The following is a 19,324-nucleotide window of genomic DNA, read 5'->3' on the forward strand; positions in this document are numbered from 1 at the left end:
AATTTAATCTCAGTAGCCTAATTACAAACATTTATTTAGAAAAACATGCTTTCTCTGGTCTACAGACATCAGACACGGCATTAGCTTTCACAAAGCTCTGAAATAGTAAAAAAATTTTCATGAAAATGTGACATTGCCATAGTGATTATCATTCACATCATTGCTACTTGAATTTCAGAAACAGATGTTTAATTCATCAATGATATGGAAAAAGGCAGACATCGTGCAGCTAATCAAATGGCAGGAAGGAAAGAGAAAAGTCACGATAAAAAAGATTTATATACATTCAGAGTGGCCTAATTTTTCAGAAATAAAATTGAGAAAACCTGATGACTCCTCTGACATAAAATTTTTGAATGAAGATTTTAGGGCTGGCGAACAGAAAAAAAAAAAAAAAAACATACAACTTTTCTTCAAAAACTGATAGAGCTTATCTACAGTCTTTCAATGTTTGTTAACTAACCATGTTAGAAAACAGCATGTGATGAAATAAAAAGTACTAAACATTAATTATGCAATGTTATCAGATTGCCTGTTGAATGGAGTTCAGTGCAGATGCAATGTTTCATGAATGTTACAAAAGTCAAGCTTGTATTCAAGAAAAGCTAAATGGTCACTAAGATTGTTATACAGATACAAGTACAGTTTTAGGAACCTCCAGAAGTAAAACTAGGTGAGTAGTATTGATAAAGCAGCACAAAACAATTGGAGGCATAACTCCATTATTAAAAATAAATTGTAAGAATTGTGGTTCAGGATATATTCTTCCAAATGGCTCTTGGTAATTTTCTTTCCACTGCAAATATGAATCCTTTCTGATGCATTGCATAAACATACAGTTGGTTTAATTAGAGGAAGAAGTGGTTTAATATTCAAATGTATGCTCTTCTGAAGCCCCTGGCCAAGAGCAGGCAGGATGACAGTATAAAACCATGAGAGGTGTATTTGGCTTTTGTGCCTAGGCATATATAGAATTAGAATGCTGCATTTTATTATTTAGAAGTTTCAGGGGCTAAATGTTATACATTTTTAGATTTTTTTAAAGTTTATTTTTAATTTGTAAGATCTGAGCAAAGCTTTTGAAAGAAAGTTTTATATTTCAATTGCTAATCTTGATTGGTTATTTCCATATCCATTTCACTTCCTCTTGTTGTCCAACAAATATTTCCTTTTTCGACATTACTGTGATCACCGAGGAATATTTTGGTCCATCTTCGGTGAGCCAATTAGTGTCTAGTGCTTAAATGTCATAGTAAAGGCAAAGTAACTATAGCAACTCTGCCTTTTAGTCTCTGTTGTGCAACTTTCAGCTCTTCATTTCCTAATATGGTTTCTCTCTGGCATCTTGCTAAAGCAGCAGCATGTAGATTCAGGGAAGTTTGACCTTTTATATTTTTCTCATCAGGACCTCCTCCACTAACTGCACACGATTTTGCTTCCCATTTGACATTCATATGTCTGTTTTAGAGAGAAATTTTGGCTTTTTGTGTGTGTGTGTGAGTTCAAACTTATTGCTTCTCTTCTTTTAATTCCATATGGAGGAAAAAGAAATGTTCCAAGGTATTTTCTTTATAAAAAAAGTTTAGTTTTGTTTATACTTACCATTGTTAGATCATAAAGCCAGAGCATTATGTATTCCCTGTTTTTGATGTCGCTGATTACTGATCACTGGGTACAAACAAATGAAGGGCTTTTATTGTGCATCATTTGTTTATTCTCCTTAAAAGTAACCTTTTGAGTTGTACTGTATTCACAGTTTTATTTTGCACAGAAGATGATTTATTTTAGTTCAGAAGATGAGTTTGTTAATTAGATTAATAATTTTATTCCTGTTTCTTTTGCAAAAATTTTGTAATTTGTTTTACCATGTTTTCTAATGGTACAGACTACTGAAGTGCAGGTGTGTTTTCAATTCTGTTTAAAACCAGTAAGAGTTTGGCTACTAAAAAGTTCAGATGCCAGAAAATCAAGATGTCAGAAGATAAAATTTATCAAGAAACTAGAACCGCCGGTTGATGCTGTTTACTTCTCACAAATACTACATTAATGAACAGGACATATTTGTGAAGAGTCCGAGCCCAAACAATTGATTATATTCATAGCATGAGATTATAGCTATGGTAATACAACAATCAATAAAAAAAAATTGCAAAAAAGATTTTTTTACAATTTTATATAAGTTTTCCAATCAAATCTCAAATTTAAGTCTGTTAAGAACTCTTTGTATTCATTAAGATTTTCTTTAGTTCTCTTGTTCTAATGATGTTGCCATACAAGTTCATTCCTTTGTTCCTTTTCCTAGTTTGTTCTTATATCACTGAATTATATCGATTTTGGGGAACCAGGACATTAAATAAATGGGAGTGAAGAGATAAAACTAAACTGCTGGAATGCAACTGTAACAGCAGACCCAATGAAACGGATAAATTGACTAACTTACCCCAAGTTTTCCAGTTAAAGATTTAAGGAAAAAGCAGATGCATATTCTGTATATATTATATCATCTGGCATAAAGGAGAATCTTTTCACCATTATGTCCTCACAAAACACAAATAATTTAAACTCTACAGAAAATAAAAGAAGACAAAATCTATCTCCTAGAGTCTTACACTTATCTTTGTTTTTTAATAAAACCTTTATAAATATATAACATTAATAAATTGTGACTTGCAGTCCACTCTGTTCTCTACTTCCTCACAGTTGTGCTGCAACTCTGGAGATGGAGAGCCAATGAAACCCAGAGGCCAAAGTTGTGAAGAAGGTTCATCCCCTATTCCACAGCAGGCATCTCCTCTAATCACACAAGCTTCAACTCAGTTTCATCAGAGGAAGGAAAGGTCATCCTAAACAACACAAGAGGCTACTCTGGGTTATGCTGTAACTTACATGAGCTTTGTTCTACCTGTTCTCCATTCTTTGTGTGCAACTAAGGCAGACTAGTTTTACTTCATGACTTTCTGATATTTTAATGTAAGTCACTCTCCCACTCAGCTTGGCTTTCTCATTTTTCTGATTCCAGGACAACCCAATTAAACAAAACAATATTGCTGAGAAAACTAATATGTTTTAATAGGGATCTTAGAAGGTTATGAAGAATTGAATGTCATCTTGTAATTGTTCTCTATTTCCTGCTGTCTTTTTAATTTTAGACATATTTATGGTCAAAGGCCCAACACTGTAACAGTGAAAATTCTGCATTTTTAATTATGTGCTTTTGACTGAATAAATTGTATTCAAAAACAAAATTGTCACGTTTGGACAGACTTGAAAATTATTATTTCTAGCTGCAGAAAACACAAAGTTATTTTAAGAAGTAGTCAGATTAAACACATTTCTTAATTATTCTATTAGTATTATACTTGTACATGTATGAATTAATTATTATGTTCTGTTACCAAAGTATTAATAGTGTGTGTAACTGTTTTTGTAATAAATGTGTTTTTATAATGCAGACCGCAAAAGGATAAGCCATTGTCCTGGCAATGGCTAATGGGGGTTCTTATAAGGACACAAAAAATACCATCACAATATTCAAGAAAAACAATTGCATGTCTTAATGGCTATAATTCTACTTCAGAGTGCTACAACCCATGCTTTATGAAAGAAATGTATTTCCTTTTAAAAGGACAAAACAAATAAAAAACAATGCCTTTCAAGGCTCTACTAATTAGGACAAGCAATGACTTTATTAATGGTCTGTAGAACTGTAGTTCGATTGGCTTTCTTGGTTTTAGTGAGATGTGGGTAATGATTCATTGGATGTGTGCAATTAATTATTATACTGTCTTTTCACTAATTAATAAACTGATAATTATATTTGATTATCCTGGAACTGGAACTGTTCTTGTCCTGGAACTGCAGGTGGAAATTTGTGTTTTTGCTATTACCTGATTTCATACCTCCTTTTAAAAGGTTAATGAAATGAATATCATCTCTGCGTAAAACGAATAAGCAGTCAGGGAAATTTGAGGGAATTGGACAATTTCTTGTGTTTTTCATAATATATTTCCAATAATTTTACTGTCAGAAAATTCACAACAGATGTTGGTAACAAATCAAGTGCTCTACACATATGAAAAAGAAAATATTTATGCCAATTAAGGTAAGGAATCTGTTTTTATGAAGTAAAGCACTTTGAACTGACTTGTTGCTGAAATGTGCTATGCATTTGAACTTCATTGATTGATTAAGACCTTACTGCTGAAAAGAAAGTATGTTGAAGCTCATTACGTTTGCTGCAGAAAACAGATGACTGAGTGAAATGCTGAAAGAATATGCATAGTCTCATCAGATGAGGGTAAAGCTGAAAAAAATCTTTGTCATTGTACACCTCATTCTAAGTAAGGAGGAAAATTGTTCTGCACATCACCCAAAAACGCCATGCTGAAGGTTTGAAGTTATAAATCTATAGAAAGAACTGAATATCAGTGTATAAAAACAACCTCAAGAACTTTCAAGGTATGCAGACAGTTTTTTGTGGCTGAATGGGCCAAAATTACACCTTAGCAACACAAGTGACTTGTTTCTTCCCACAGGAGATCACTTGAAGTTATTACCAAACAAGACTTGTTTGGTAATAACAAAGTGTTCATCAAATTTATCTAATTGTGTTTAACAATTGGTACTGTGTCATTCTAATTTTCCATCGCAACTTCCTTCGTGGATTAATTTGACTTGATTTCTTTGTATGAATGGACTAATTGGTTAGTAAGCGCATCTTAGAAGAATTTAATAGAAATAGAAATACTCTAAATAAATTTACCTAGAAATTGTTGAGACATTTAATAGTCATTTTCCCACTGCATATTCTATCCACTCCTTCATGTAATTCATCTGTATCCTACAACTATGGTCCCCAATCTGTGCTGTTTTCCTATGTTATACTCATTATTCAATACTCAATAGATCAGCGCAGTTTTGGGCTATGATGTCCTTCATTTTGCCTTCTACGCTACCATTTCTGCCACAGGCCATTTTACCCATAGGATTCATAAAAGTGTGAATGTTATTTTCCTGGCTGCCATTCAACTCATCCACTCACAGCTGTCTGTGCCACCTGATGATCATAGAATCTGCAAACAGTGGTTTTACAGTAAGCCATAAAAGAAGTACATTTATCATGCCAAAGTCAGTGATAATCTACGATAGGTGAGATTAATGCATCATCATCATCATCATTACTGATGCTTGATCTGACGTACAAAGATAACAGAGTGTATTATTGTATTTATATTTGTATTAGAATGTCCTCCTGCAGTTTGAATCAATTTTTACCTAGATTTCAGATCACTAAAGGAGCAACCCTCAATTATTGCATCCACCAATTATGACATCACATTGAACTTGACACTGTTCACTCTATTAGTGATTAATGAATAAAATGGATGATGGTTTAAACATATTTATTTCTTACATTTTAATGCTAAAATTCACTTGCAATCCAATAAAAAATTTCCTTTTATTGTCTTACTGCAAGTCATATCTGATACACATTAGGGTAGAATAAACATTCAAGTGCTTTTGTGCTAAAGTCTAAGGTTATGCGGTCTGTGTATAATTAAACCACTCTCACACTGACGACCTCATTCATCAAACACACAACAGATGGAAAATACAGAGCCCTCTTCCAAATAATATAGGGTAGGAATTAATAAACTCTATTAGTAAAATGTCAGTTCTCAGTACTGTGTTTTCGCCAGGATAAAAAAAAACATCTGGATGAGGTTTTTTTTTTTTTTGCTTACCTTGTCTCTTTTGTACCACTGGTCTTTCAAACAGCTTGGCCTAAAACAGACCACAAAGGGGTGTAAAATGTGAAAATGTTCAGTTTTCACATTTTATAACAACCAGTTTAGAATTATAACAGCCACTGGGATTTAGCAACACAGACCTGAACGTAAAATTGCTGAAAAAACTGGACCCTGAAGGTAATGTGGATCCGAAGCGGAGTTTTTATGGTGCAATATGGCTTTACTGTCATGAGTTGCCATTAATTTTCATTGCCAACAACCATTTGAAGGCACTTTAGTTTTTAAATTTTACATGCCAGTGGAGCGCTTGGGTTGGGTGAGCAGGTTGCAGGGGCCAGTTATGTGCAACTCATGAGATATCTGACGATTCTTAGCACTTCAGTCTTAAATTCAGTGTGCTCTTAGCTAGATGCAATTTAAGAACTCCTCCATGGGGAAGGTTTAGCACAGGCTTTCACAGTCTTCAAATACAGGAGAATACATTCTGAAAACATGAGTTAAACTTTTTATCTGCATACTTATAGATTGGGAGATGTGCCACTAGCAATCTATGGCAATAACAGAAGGATTTATGAGGCAGCAGTGAGGTGTAGAGTCACTTTATGAGCTGGCAACCATCCTTTGTATGAAGGTGCTAAGCCTTGTTTTTACTGCCATTAATCTCCTCATTCTCACTCCTCCATCATTGAGAAAAAAATAACCTCATCAAGGACACTGGTAAGAGATACATTAGCCCTTTTGACACATCTGTTGTGCTTTATAAGCAGAAAAAAACACCCTCTTTAATCTGCTGCTGTTTCCCTTTGTTTATTCAGATATTTGCTTACACACATCATCGAATAAGCTAAATGGCAACAGTGGTGCCTACTGCGTCAAACATACGTGCTAATTGGCTCTATGATGTGCTAATGAAAATGCAATTCAGTGTGTGAAGTGGAAAAATCGATGCCAATTCAACAGCGGTTAATAGAAGATATGGTCAGATCCTGCTTGAAATTATTGCATCAAAAGCACTACAAAGACACACGTTATGTCAAAAGCTATTGCTACCGCTGGCAGGTTTAGTTTTAAAATAATCTTCTTTCAACTAAGAAGTATAGTTTTTAGACTGGAAATGAGAGGCTGTCATCACTCAAATTATGAAAAAACGCAATGAAGTAGTAAATTTTTTTGTAGCATGTATGCCATCTCTTAGGCTTGCATAAGCTACAGTATCATATGTGTAGACAGGGGATGTTGTAGAGTCACTAAAGCTGCAGAACATATGCCAATACAAGATTGACACACAATAGTGTGATTGGAATTTAACATTTTGTCCCATTTATTCCACCTTTTGATTTCCGTTATACCTTTAGGCATAACGGATGTTTTGGCAAAGAAAAGCAACATACTCAACTCTTGGAGAGGTTGATATCCTTGCAAGTGGTCATAAAAATTAAAAGACATATTCAAGCTAAACACAAAAAAAAAACATCTCAAACTGTTCTAAAGAAAAATAACTAAATGAACCACAGCACAATATGAAATGTATCTTTAATATAAGTTTGATAAATGTTACACACATGAAAGTGTGATAAACGATCAAGCTTTAGCACAACTAATGTTCTCAAAGTCAATGCAAAGTCTAGTGAGCTTTAAAAAAACAAAGACAGAAGCAACAAAATGGTCTGGGCTTCTACAGATAGTCCAATAGGCCTTGACATGGAGTGCAGGCCAATGTCCCCAGACAACCAATCATCTGGGTGTGTTGTTGCACTCCAAATCTGCATGAGAAGAGATTCCTCTACTCCCTCTAGTGATGGAAAGTTTTGTTCTTTTCAGAGAGCTGGCTCTTCTGCCACAACTCCCAAAGAAGAGCCGGCTCCCAAACGGCTCTTAATTTATGATATTCTGTCTCCTCATATTTTACCTTAACTTAGAAAACATAAATGTTTTGTATATTAATAAATCTTGTTTGCATTTAGTGTTTTTTTTAGATGCCTTATACGTGTCTAAAACAGGCATTCTCTTTTGTGTAATGTTTAAGAAAAAAATACACCAACATATTTACACAGGGGGACTATGTCAAACCTAAAGCTACTGCTTATAAGTAAATCACCCAAGGCAATAAACTAATGAGGTCAGGACTTTTATTGCTGCTGCCTGGGGCATAAAGATTTAGATCAATCATCAGAGTTCATGATTCCCATTTACATAACAAATATGTACTCAGCTTCTTTGAAAATCAGCATTTCTTAAAATGCACTAGATAAAATAGACGTTGATGCTTGTTTATTTTTTTCCCCCCATTAATTTAATATCAAGGCAGAGCTTGTAACAATGCAAAGTATTTCTTACCCAAAGCCCATGGCTTTGGAAGGAGTTAATATTACAATTTTTAAAAGACAGATACCAAAATAAGCGATATTACTCCCGTTACTGTTCAGTTTGACTTACAGTCTGTTTAATATTTTAAAATCCTACAAAATATTGGTCTCGGATTTGCTGAAGATATTTAACAGCACATAAATCACAAGACAGAAGAGATAGATTTGCTCTTTTAATGTCCTTAAATGAACCACATCATTCTAGCAAGACCTTATAAACACATAAACAAACTATTGGCTGCATTATTTACAGTGTTTGCAGGCCTTATAGGTGCAGTCAGTTCTAAAATGCATATGGCTAATTTATCTGCTTTTGGCTAGATCAAGTTGCCAACACTGACAAAAAGTCTTTATTGATATGAACAATATAACATCTTAATGGAAAGAGACTCTCAAAGACTGTGTAATGATTGTGATATGATGGGTTCAAATAAGTTTTGTGAACAACCAGCTCACAGCACTGGCACCAGACCACAGCTTTACAAGGAGGCCTTATGATGAGTTATGGCCTGTATGTATGAGCCAACTAAGATTGCTTAATGTGGCCTGCAATTGATCTTTTGCTTTTGTAATAACCTTTAGGACATTTGTTCGCCCATACTTTAACTTTGCTCTGAAAGAAAATTCTTGAAGTTTCCTTTGTTATTAGATTACCTCAAGACAAGATTAGCACATACAGACAGAATGTGTTTAATTGGAATATTGGTCTGAATCAGTTGATGAGTTTGTTCATTTGTAACTTTTCGAGTTCACACAAAGAAAACTCCTAGTGAACCAAAACCTGTTCCTGCAAAGTAGGGAGGGGGTGTAATAATTCTTATGTCCATTCTGTCACATACATAAGGACATTCAGTTTGTTTATAGGTCAGATGAGTTTGGAGCAGGAGAACCCAATAAACAGTGGACCCCCATCTATTTAGTTTAGTATTCATCTATTCATGGATTTTATTTTGGAACCTAAATATTTTCGCCAAACGATCTTAGTATGGGTGTTTCGGTCCACATCCTACAGTGATTGCTAATCTAATGAGTTGAACACCAAGTGGGGAATTGAACCAGAGTTTGTTTTAAACAAACTAAGCACCCGAGTTTTATTTTAAAATTGGTTCTAAAAGTTTGAGAAAAAAATATAGAATGTTTCTCCATAGACACAACTTGAGCTTTTTCTGATGTTAGTCTGTTTTTGCTCAGACTAGCTATATAGTTTGAGCATTTTTTTTTTTTTGCTCACACTAGCCATTTATTAATGATCCTATTAATGATTTATTAATGATCAAAATACTGAAATCTATGTGAAACATTTCCAAAGCACATATTTTCTGCTCGTTTTCCCATGTCAGTTCTTTGTTATCTATGCAAGAACGTGTTAGCTAAATGGGCCCCATAGGCTGTCCCTGAGGGGGCCAGTTTGCTAAGTAGTAAACCTGTGTTCTGTCAGGTGTCATTAAAGTCCAGCGGGAGTCTGAGGGGACCTGTCACGACAAAGAGTAATGGATGTCTTCTTCGCTGATTGCTAGCAGGGATGGAGTCAGCACAAACAGCAAATTAGAAGTGACATCTTGATGGAGGCAAAGAGGGAGGCACAGCTTTGGAGCACACCACACACCGAGGAGAAGGAAAGATTAAGAAGAAAAAGAGAGTTGGGTGAAAATACTTAATGAGCTATTAAAATACAGAAAAATAAGTACTTCAGTCTCATATTATTGATGTTTTATTGGTGAAGACAGAGACCAATTTTGATACCTGCTAGTGCATCGACACTAAAGACTTGCACACTTTTAAATAATTCTTTAAGTAGCCTTGGGTTAAGTGCTCTGTTTAGTGTAGTTATTTAGAAACAACCCAAGCATTTATCAGTTTTAGTCCTACTTCAGGTTGTGTTTGTAAGTCTTTTTAAAAAAAAAAAAAACATACAAAAAAGAAGCATATTTATATTTCATCAAGTTCATTCATTCAATTTAAACAATATTATTTGATCTAAAGGTTAATAAAAGCAGTGTTTTTCACAACATTGTAGTATATCTCCAGCATCAATACCAGCTACTAACCAAACAACAGTAGCAGTGATACCATAATTTTAGGCTAATAATTAATAGAAAACAACATCAAAAGGAATTGTTCAGAGTCACTCAGCAAGCTTGAGGCAAGATGAGCTCCAGAGCAGGCGTTATGAAATGGATTAGATTCGAGACCAATTAAAAATGAATTGCTCGAAATGAGCGCTGACCCTCACCGAATTGGATGGCGGTGATCTCATTAGGCGAGTTTCTGGCTATCTGTGAGCTAGCAGCTGGAGAACAGACCCACCTGACTCGCTGTCAGAAAGGGTAAAAACCTTGGGGGTTGCTCTCCGCTTTGAGTTCAGTGCTAGAAATGTTGTCTCTATGCTGTATTTATTTGTATTCATAGATAAACATTTTCTGAAAGTGTGTAGCTGCATGTGCACAGTTTTATATTTCAGTCCCTCTTGCAGGATATTGGTGTACAATTTGATTGAAAATCTGTGAAAGTAGTTAGTTGCTTGTGTGTTTGTACAACCCTTTTGTGTGAAATTGCAATCATGAAGTCATGGCAGTTTCAATAACACAATACCATACATTTCACTTTCAAATATGTTTGAAAAATGAATGAATAAAGAAATCATTTTTAGGTCTGTTCTGTTATTTCCATCCATCAATTTTTTTTTTGGTTTGTACTTTCTGATTGAATTCCTTTGTGACTATTATTCGCCTTCCCTCAGCTTGACCGTTGTTATTTCACCTGTGCATCATCTCCTGTTCTCCTTGTTGTTATGAGTTTTCTTATTTCATCAAGAAAATTGGGCCTTGATCTACCCAAACTTCCCTATGCATTTTGGTCCAGTCTTTAAATCCACTCTACATGACGGCTTTGATTCCCAGGTCTCCTCCCAGTGACACAAGCTTGGAAAAGTTCAGGAGGATATGCCCAGGAGGCATCCTGATCAGAAGCTGAGCCACCTCACATTTTTAATGCAAAGGAACAGTAGCTCCGTTCTGAGCTCCTCCCAGATCAATGTTTCCCAATCCAAGTCCTTAAGGACCACTTTTCGTCATGTTTCAGGTGTTTCCCTTCTGCCGCACACCTGGCCTGAATAAGTGGGTGATTAACATGTTTCTGCAGCACTTAATGGCATGCAGGAGCTAGTAATAGCTGATGCTATCATTGTAAACAAATGTGCTGGAGCAGAGACACATCTAAAATATGCAGGGCATTGGTCCCTGAGAATCAAGAATGAGAAACTCTGTCCCAGATGATAGATTTTCTTACTTGATATGTAATACCAGCCACTGCACAGAGGAACTTCAGTTTGGCCTATTGTATCCAAGATATTTTTCTTGGATTTGTGATTCATATCTCTTGACCATAGGTGAGGACTGCAACAAAGATGGATTGGTGAGCCAACAGTTTTGCCATGCAGAAGGAACCATGCAGTTACCTACAATAGAAAGAATAAATAGTTCTTATTGTCACTTTTATCATTATCACAATACTACCATAAAACATTGTGGTAAAATGTTAAGTTTATGTCTCTACTGCATCATATTTAGCAACATTAGCTTTATCTGAATTACACACAAACATATCTCAGTATTCTACATTTTGTTATCAAGTATTTGAAAGCTTATGTATTTTTACGCTTACAAAAATGTTTTTTTTAATGAAACAAATAGAACAGTAGGAATTGTAAAATTATAAAACATTTGTCAAAAGATAATGATCTCCTAAGAAAATTACTGTAAAAGTTTAGAAACATAAAATTTTTCCAAAGTTACACATTTATTATTTGTGACAAGACGTTCACCTGCATTCAAATATTTAAAGGGTGTACTTATCTATTCGACATCACCATATGTTGTATTTTGATTTATTATTAAAAGTCCTCATCATTTACATCTTTATAACACTGCAGGTATTATCATAAGAATTGAAAGAACAAAAGAAACAAAAACAATTTTTAAGCAAACTCAGTATAGATAAAAATTTATTTGGTCCAAGATTTCAAGTGACCGCTGAATGTTCATTACTTATGTTCCAGTGACCTCCAGTGATCTAATGGTCCTAAGTGGATATTGAGTTTCTCTTCTTATTAGTAATGCTCAGTAAGGATAAGCATGCTGTGAAATTCTGATTAGTCAAAATTGTTGGTGTCTGATTTGGCAGGCTGTATGACTGAGAAAAATCCACATCTATAAAAAGGAAGGTAGTGTGAATTTTGCTCATTTACACAGCAGATATTAAAACTTATATCACAGAGAATTTTTCATTACAACATTAAAAACTTTATCTGCATAGGCTATGCAGTATTTTTTCCCCATTTTATTTATCTACATTCAGTATAAAAAAAAACTGTCTCTCATTGTCATGTGGGACCATGGCTGATGGACCAGTCTGTGTCCCATGGGAGCATATTTAATGGACCTCCAAGGTCGTCTGCTCTTGTTCTAAGAAGCATGGAGTGCCAACAAGCCCTGACAGCGTCACTGGTCCAACGGAACCTGCATAAGATGGTTCCTGCTCTGGGAAGCATAGGGCCATTAAAAATGGATAGATCAATACGTAAGAAACCATGTACCTCCGGCTCTCTATGCTAATTTAGACAGCAAGGGAAGCGGCAAAGGATAAAAAGCTGGAACAGAGGAGACATGAGATAAAAGGACAAGAGAGGCATGAGGAGCTGAGGAGTTTACAACAGCAGAGTTCAAGGAAGGTAAGTAAATGAAGGTAAAGAAGGAGGGATCTAAAAGAAATTAGTTTGAGTACTAGTGAGGTAGCAAAAAGATGAATGACTACGAAGCAGTAAGAGAATTTAAAGAGGACAAGCTCAAAACCAACAAAGATGAACTAAGGTAGTGATTTTCAATGTGCAGTATCAGTCATCTGTATGAGGAATGCTAGAAAACTCAGGGGGCTTCAAAGTCAAAAATAAAAGTCAATATAATTGACTTTTTTTTAGATAAAAGTAAATTATCTAAGTTTGTAGCAAAATATGGTTGCTGCACACAGGAATTACATTTAGAAGTGTACATTAGTGGAGTTACAATTAATTATAAAATCTAGCTTTCAATCAACCCTGCAGGTGCATCTTTAAAATGAAAACAGAATCCCTAGTGGACAAATTCAGTCTATACCAGCAAATTCATGGTCCTGATGTAATCATTATGTACACACTGGAGAAAAGAGTTAGAAAAATATCCTAAAGACAGCAGGGAGGCAGATAAAAACTCTTGCGGCCCTATCTGTACATCTTTCTACATTGATTTGCAACATGCTGCAGGAAGAAATAAAGTGCAGCATTAACAAAGTTTACATGTACTGTAGGCCACAGTGGTATGAAAAAACATCTTCCAAATTACTGCCCCAGGTTTCTCCAGTTTTTGTTTTTTTGGTACACCGTATTTCACTTTATCAAACAAATTCACACCTCAAACTAATAAACCAAGAGTTTGTGATTGCTGCCAATTAGCTTTTTTTTTTTTTACATTACTATGGAGGAATTTTGGCCCAATGTTCTGTGGGGAATTATTTAAATTCAGCCACATTGAACACTTTCTTGTGTATGAACAGCCAGTTAATGGTCAGTTGACACAGTGCTATCACTACTTCTGACTGTGAATAATGTTCTTTTTACTGAACTACTGAGTTAGTTTTATGCTAGAGTTGACACAAGTTCTCTATCACTTCACCTAAATAAAAGTAAACTGCAGGTTTACTTTTATTTCATTTTTTTAATGATTTATTTTAATTTTCAATGCACTGACATATTTATATATATATATATCTTATTTGCATGCAGACATTATCTGACATGTTGCATTACAAAATAAATAATTTGTAAACTATTTAATCAATTATGTGCATGTATTATTAGTTTTCCTCCTTCCATACAAAAGGTCTTCCAACCTTTGTTTTACAATTAAAACAAAGAAATGAGTTTAATTTCTTAACTCAAAATTTCCTCATTTTAGTTCTAACTATTGGATTTTACAACAAATACAGCAAATAGTAAGATCATGCAGCTATGAATTTCTAAAACTTTCCAAATGATTAGTCATTTAAATTTTTTATTGCTCATGCATATTGCACCCACATTTTGTGAATATCTTTCCCTGTATTAATAGCCAGTAAGAGAACAATTAACATAACAATCAGAGTGCCCTGCGGGAACATTGACCAGTGACTGAAAAACTATTTCTTTGTCCTTTTCAGTTACAATCTTTTTCTGACAATCTTGTTAAACCCCCTCATTTTTGCTTAACTGCCTAAACTGTGACCAGGTGGACCAATTTGCATTTGAATTATCAAATACTTTTAAAAATAAATATAATTCCCTGGTTTATTTTCAATATATTGAACAAGTATTTTAATGGTTCTTCAGACAAAAGGATAAACTTATCATAAAATAGGAAAATAAACTCATAAAATGGCATTTAAAATGAGATTCTGACCAGGTGTTTTTGCAACCAAGAGGCAAACATTTCCCCAGGGCAAAATTTTAAATTTAAGGTTGTCTGAGTTGGAAAATTATATGTGGCTAATGTAAAGCATTAACATTACTTTGATCCATTTGAGCACAGGTGTTTCTCAGAATCAGCAACAGAAAACCTGCATGTCACTAGAATGTATGTAAATATATATAAATGCTAGAAACCAACTTAAAAGATCTTTAGGACATGATTTCCTGCTAAGGATTGGGAAGACGTTGTTTGTTAAGCAACCTTATTACAGGCACTGTTCGTAAAATGCATTTACAGAACGTATTTGTGTATTTTGGCAGTCCGTATTTCATTAAAAGTAAACAAAAAAAAATTGTATGTGAAACTTCTTTTTGTGTAAATATCTCATTACAATGTAGATACCTGACTTAGGAACAAGGGCCACCAATATATTAGCAGATGCAAATATAACAATATGCATATGCGTTATATTCAGGAGCTTTTATATATATATATTGTTAAAGAAAGAAATAGTACTAAGTTAGCTTAATTTGGAAAAAGCTTGGCTCTCTATTTCTTCCTATTTCCCGGGTTCTTCCAGCGAGGAGTGTGTGCCAATCAGGAGCAACATGCGTGATGACGTCACAGAGTTACAGCGTTTAATCTCACAACAAGCAACGTATGAGTTAACAAGAAAACTGCAGAGTTACAGAGACATACATTCATTACCTGAGACAAAAGAATTAAAACAAAGACAGAGACAGAGAAAGAAAAAGCAAAGACATGTCTTTGGAGAAGGCTGAATGCCAAAACGGCAGGAAATAACAGCGATCTAAATTATTATTATCGTGTTCAATCTTTTTATAGTGGAGGCGTTTCTCTCCTTGTTAATGTATTCATTAAGGCGTACCCCTGGTTCGACCAACCAGGAGCTCCCCTGGACACTCAGAGGAACTTAGACCTTCCCTTAATTTCACGCCAGAGATCAAAGGCCATTTGCTCTCTGGAAGAACAATGGAGCAAGCAGCTGGTCTTCTGGCTCTAAGGCCATTTGGGCAAATAAAAGCATACAACAAGACTTCACAGATACCTGTGAAATTCGGAGTGCCTCCCGGCCAAATCAAGTAATTTAGTTTAAGGAAAGATTATCTTCACAAACCTAATTCTGGTCTACTGCATTCAGCATTTTCCAAAGATTTAAGTCCTTGCTTTATCACATAAAATCCTGAACAGTTTTCTAATACTAAACAACACATTTTCATTGAAACAATTTCCATTTGGTTCAGATATTATCATAGACAGTACAATTTTCAAATACATTCAGCATTCACCCTTCTAAACTTAGATAATGCACTTTGGTTAAAAACTTGCTATTAATACTTAGAAAACTGTTAGTGATCTCAACATTCTATGTTGCATTTTAGTTTAAACCCTGCCAGATGTGGTTCTAAAAAACCTTTGATGTTCTGTGAACCATACAGGCTTCTGCCCTGCAATAGATGCTAATTTCGTGGCTTCCTGAGCCCTGATAACAATCCTAAAAGATCTCCTTTGATCTGCATCTAGTTCCTGACCTTTGACATTTACTCTGGTGGATAATTTCCTGTAAATTCTTCACAGAATATCTGTTTAAAACTAAGAAATTTATACAACATAGAATGCTCAAGATACCCTTCACACATGACATAAGATTAACTGTTAAGAAATTTGTTCAAAATCAGACTGTTCAATATACCTTTTACACCTGGGGTAAGATTAGCTGTATTAAGCACTAAAAATAATAATTTTCCGTAACAATATATATATATATATATATATATATATATATATATATATATATACTATATACATCTCTCTTTCTCTCTCTCTGTCTCTGTGTGTAGATAGATATAGGTATTTATCAATCAATCAATCGATCGGTAGATAGATATAGGTATCTATCTATATATATATATAGATATGTGTGTGTGTGTCACTGAGTGTGTGCTGTGCTCCAATGACAAAGAGAAGGCCATCACCCCACAATCATCCTGATTTTTACTTTTACAAATTTTAATCATTATAGCCTTGATCGCAAACACAAATGTCCTTACCATGAAAGATGAAAGCCTAGGTGTTCTGTTTTGAATGACATATCACTCCTTTGAGGCAGATCTCAGGTGATGTAAGAAGACTGCAAGAGATTATACCGATCTGATATTGAAACTCTGGTGCATAAAAACAGCAGTATTTGTCCAATCTGTTATGCTACAAAGTCACATATTTAAGATAAAATTTGTAATTCTAATGTAAATTTCAGAAAAGATGTAGCGTAGGTTTTTTATTCTCAGGAGTTTTTAGTGTTATTAGGTACATCTTGGGATTAATTAAAATGAACCTTTTTTTTTTGATCAGGTATGATAGCAACCTTTCATTATGATATTGTGTACATACAAAGAAGTCTCAATAACACTTTGTTGAAAAAAGTCGAACAAAGGGCGTGATCTGATAAAACAAACAACTCCTTTTTCTCATGCACATGAAAAACCCGAACTTTATATATTATATGTTGCAAAAACCTTCACCAAGAACGTCTGAAGAAAAGCTAAAAGATAATGGATAGGATAAAGACAGTCAAATCAAGTCAATTGGAATATAGTTTTCAAGGTTAAAAGTAATGCTAAAGAAAGGTTGTATTTTTATTTAATTTCACTACATGAGTTTGCTTAGAAAATTATTGGCTTTTTTTTTTGGTTCAAGCCAGAGTTACTTAAGTATAAATTTTGACTTCATTCATTCAGTATTATCAAGACCAATCACGTCTGCTGATTTTTGAAGTTTTCATATGCATTTAACCAGACAACTTGTCTCTGGAAATGCTTTGTACATGTATCGGTACAAATAATATGTATATATTTTCTATGAAAGAAAAAGGAACCTTGGAAATGAGATATTTGAGAAGGACTTCTCTGCACAGATTTCATATTTTGCACTTATTAACAGAAATGACTTGGAAAAAGTTCAGTACATCCTTATCAGTAGTGCATTTCAGTACTCTAGCCTACTCCTTACTTTCACACCTAATATGAAATCTCAGTCTGTCTTTTCCGTCGCACCTTGCTATGGCATTGCTGCGACTGCAAAAATGAGTGCACCAATGTGGGCTGCAAAATTCTGGAAATTCAACTAACAGCAAAATGTAAATGATTAAATTCACCCAAAAATCCAAAGTGTAACCTAGCTTCTGCATTAAATCAGTAATGTCTACATTACGTAGACAACTGGTTATGTACATTTGAAAGTATGAAGTTACATTCCTAACACAGCAAGAACTCTTTCTCCCTTGCAAAATTCTAAAATATTAAATTCTGTAGGTTCTGGAATTCTTATCACAAAGAATATTTACCAAGTCAGACAGACACAACATTGTAGAAAAGAAAGTTAACTCCAAAAACGTTTGATCTCCTGTACCCTAGAATATTATCTACTGGATCCAAGTAAAGTTTTTACAAATAAAAAAGCTCAATGTTATTTTTTGGCACAACCTGTTAAGTTGTGTATTTAAAAATGTGCTGTCATTTCATACAATAGGCAGATTTGAGTATCTATTTTCTTTGGCAGAGAAGACTGAAACTATGTATAGACAACTTCACCCTATTTAATTTGCAGAAGGGTTCATGGCTCACTCTCCAAGCCTCTCTCTAATCTCCCTGTAATACAGCTTGAGTCATGATAAAACAACTCTGATAGAGGAAAATCCTGTTATCGAGGGTGGGGCCAACAGCTTCCATTGTTACATGTGGTAGATAGGCTCCAAAAATTAACTGGACTTTGGATGTAGGATTAAGTATATCAGAGGGGTTTCTGAGAGCAAACACGTGTACTACATATTTTACATGTAACCTCACAGGTTACATGTAGACTGTGTGAGTACTTTTACACGTGCAAAAAAAAAAAAAATATATATATATATATATATGTAAACAAAACTCTTGGTGATACATTTTTAGACAAGCTGATGGGAGAGAGAGGATGCAATTATATATATATATGTTTTTTTTTCCACTCACCATTTACCTGTTTGTCACTTTGAGTGCACACACGCATCTCACATACAAAACATGACAACCTCAGAAAAACACATGCCAGGTTCACCGAGGTGGTTTTCTAATGGAAATACATTTTAGCTATTGCCGCGTCTCATCATTTGTATTGCGTTCTTCATTAAAATGTGACATCTCTGACAGGAGAAATACAGATTTCATAAGCTTTTGTTCCAAGGCTCATGTTTTAGAAGGATACATTAGGCCGTTTTTGTGAAATGCTTGCACATTATTTCTCCTTTATCCCATTTCATGCTGGTCTCCCTCACCCTCGGATTTTGTCAGACAAGATACAAGAAAAACTTTGTGCATTTTTTCCTTCCAGTAAGAAAACGTAATGTTTTAGTAATTTTACACACACCTGATTTTAGTTATTTTTCATACGAAGTAAGCATACATTTCAGAACTATGGCTTTGGAGAACATTTATTGTCCAGAAATCGTTTGAAGACAAGGAGGATGTTTTGAAGCAGACAGTTTGTGACAGAACTTGAAAAGAAAAATGCAGCTTTTCTCAGGACTTGCAGTATTTGCAAATCCTGATAAAACTGTTTAAAATTTTACTCCAATAAATTACTCCTAAAAAAATAAAAAAAAGGAGGGGTTGGGTGTAAAGAAACTGAAAGTCTTATGACTCTTTGAACAGTACTGGTAACTGGAAGCTGCTTGACA

The 19,324-nt window shown here is 34.5% G+C and overlaps 1 long non-coding RNA gene across 2 annotated transcripts in view; it reads right to left on the reverse strand.

Annotated features, from left to right (window-relative positions):
• LOC122844511 overlaps window positions 1-19,324 on the reverse strand; it is a 61,846-nt gene that overhangs the window by 26,181 nt on the left and 16,341 nt on the right. For both annotated transcript variants that reach the window (XR_006372889.1, XR_006372890.1), the window contains exon 2: window positions 5,745-5,784. This is a non-coding gene — a long non-coding RNA (uncharacterized LOC122844511). The remainder of the gene's footprint in view (window positions 1-5,744; window positions 5,785-19,324) is intronic.

The sequence above is a fragment of the Gambusia affinis genome, linkage group LG02, assembly GCF_019740435.1.
Source record: "Gambusia affinis linkage group LG02, SWU_Gaff_1.0, whole genome shotgun sequence".
Lineage (NCBI taxonomy): Eukaryota > Metazoa > Chordata > Actinopteri > Cyprinodontiformes > Poeciliidae > Gambusia > Gambusia affinis.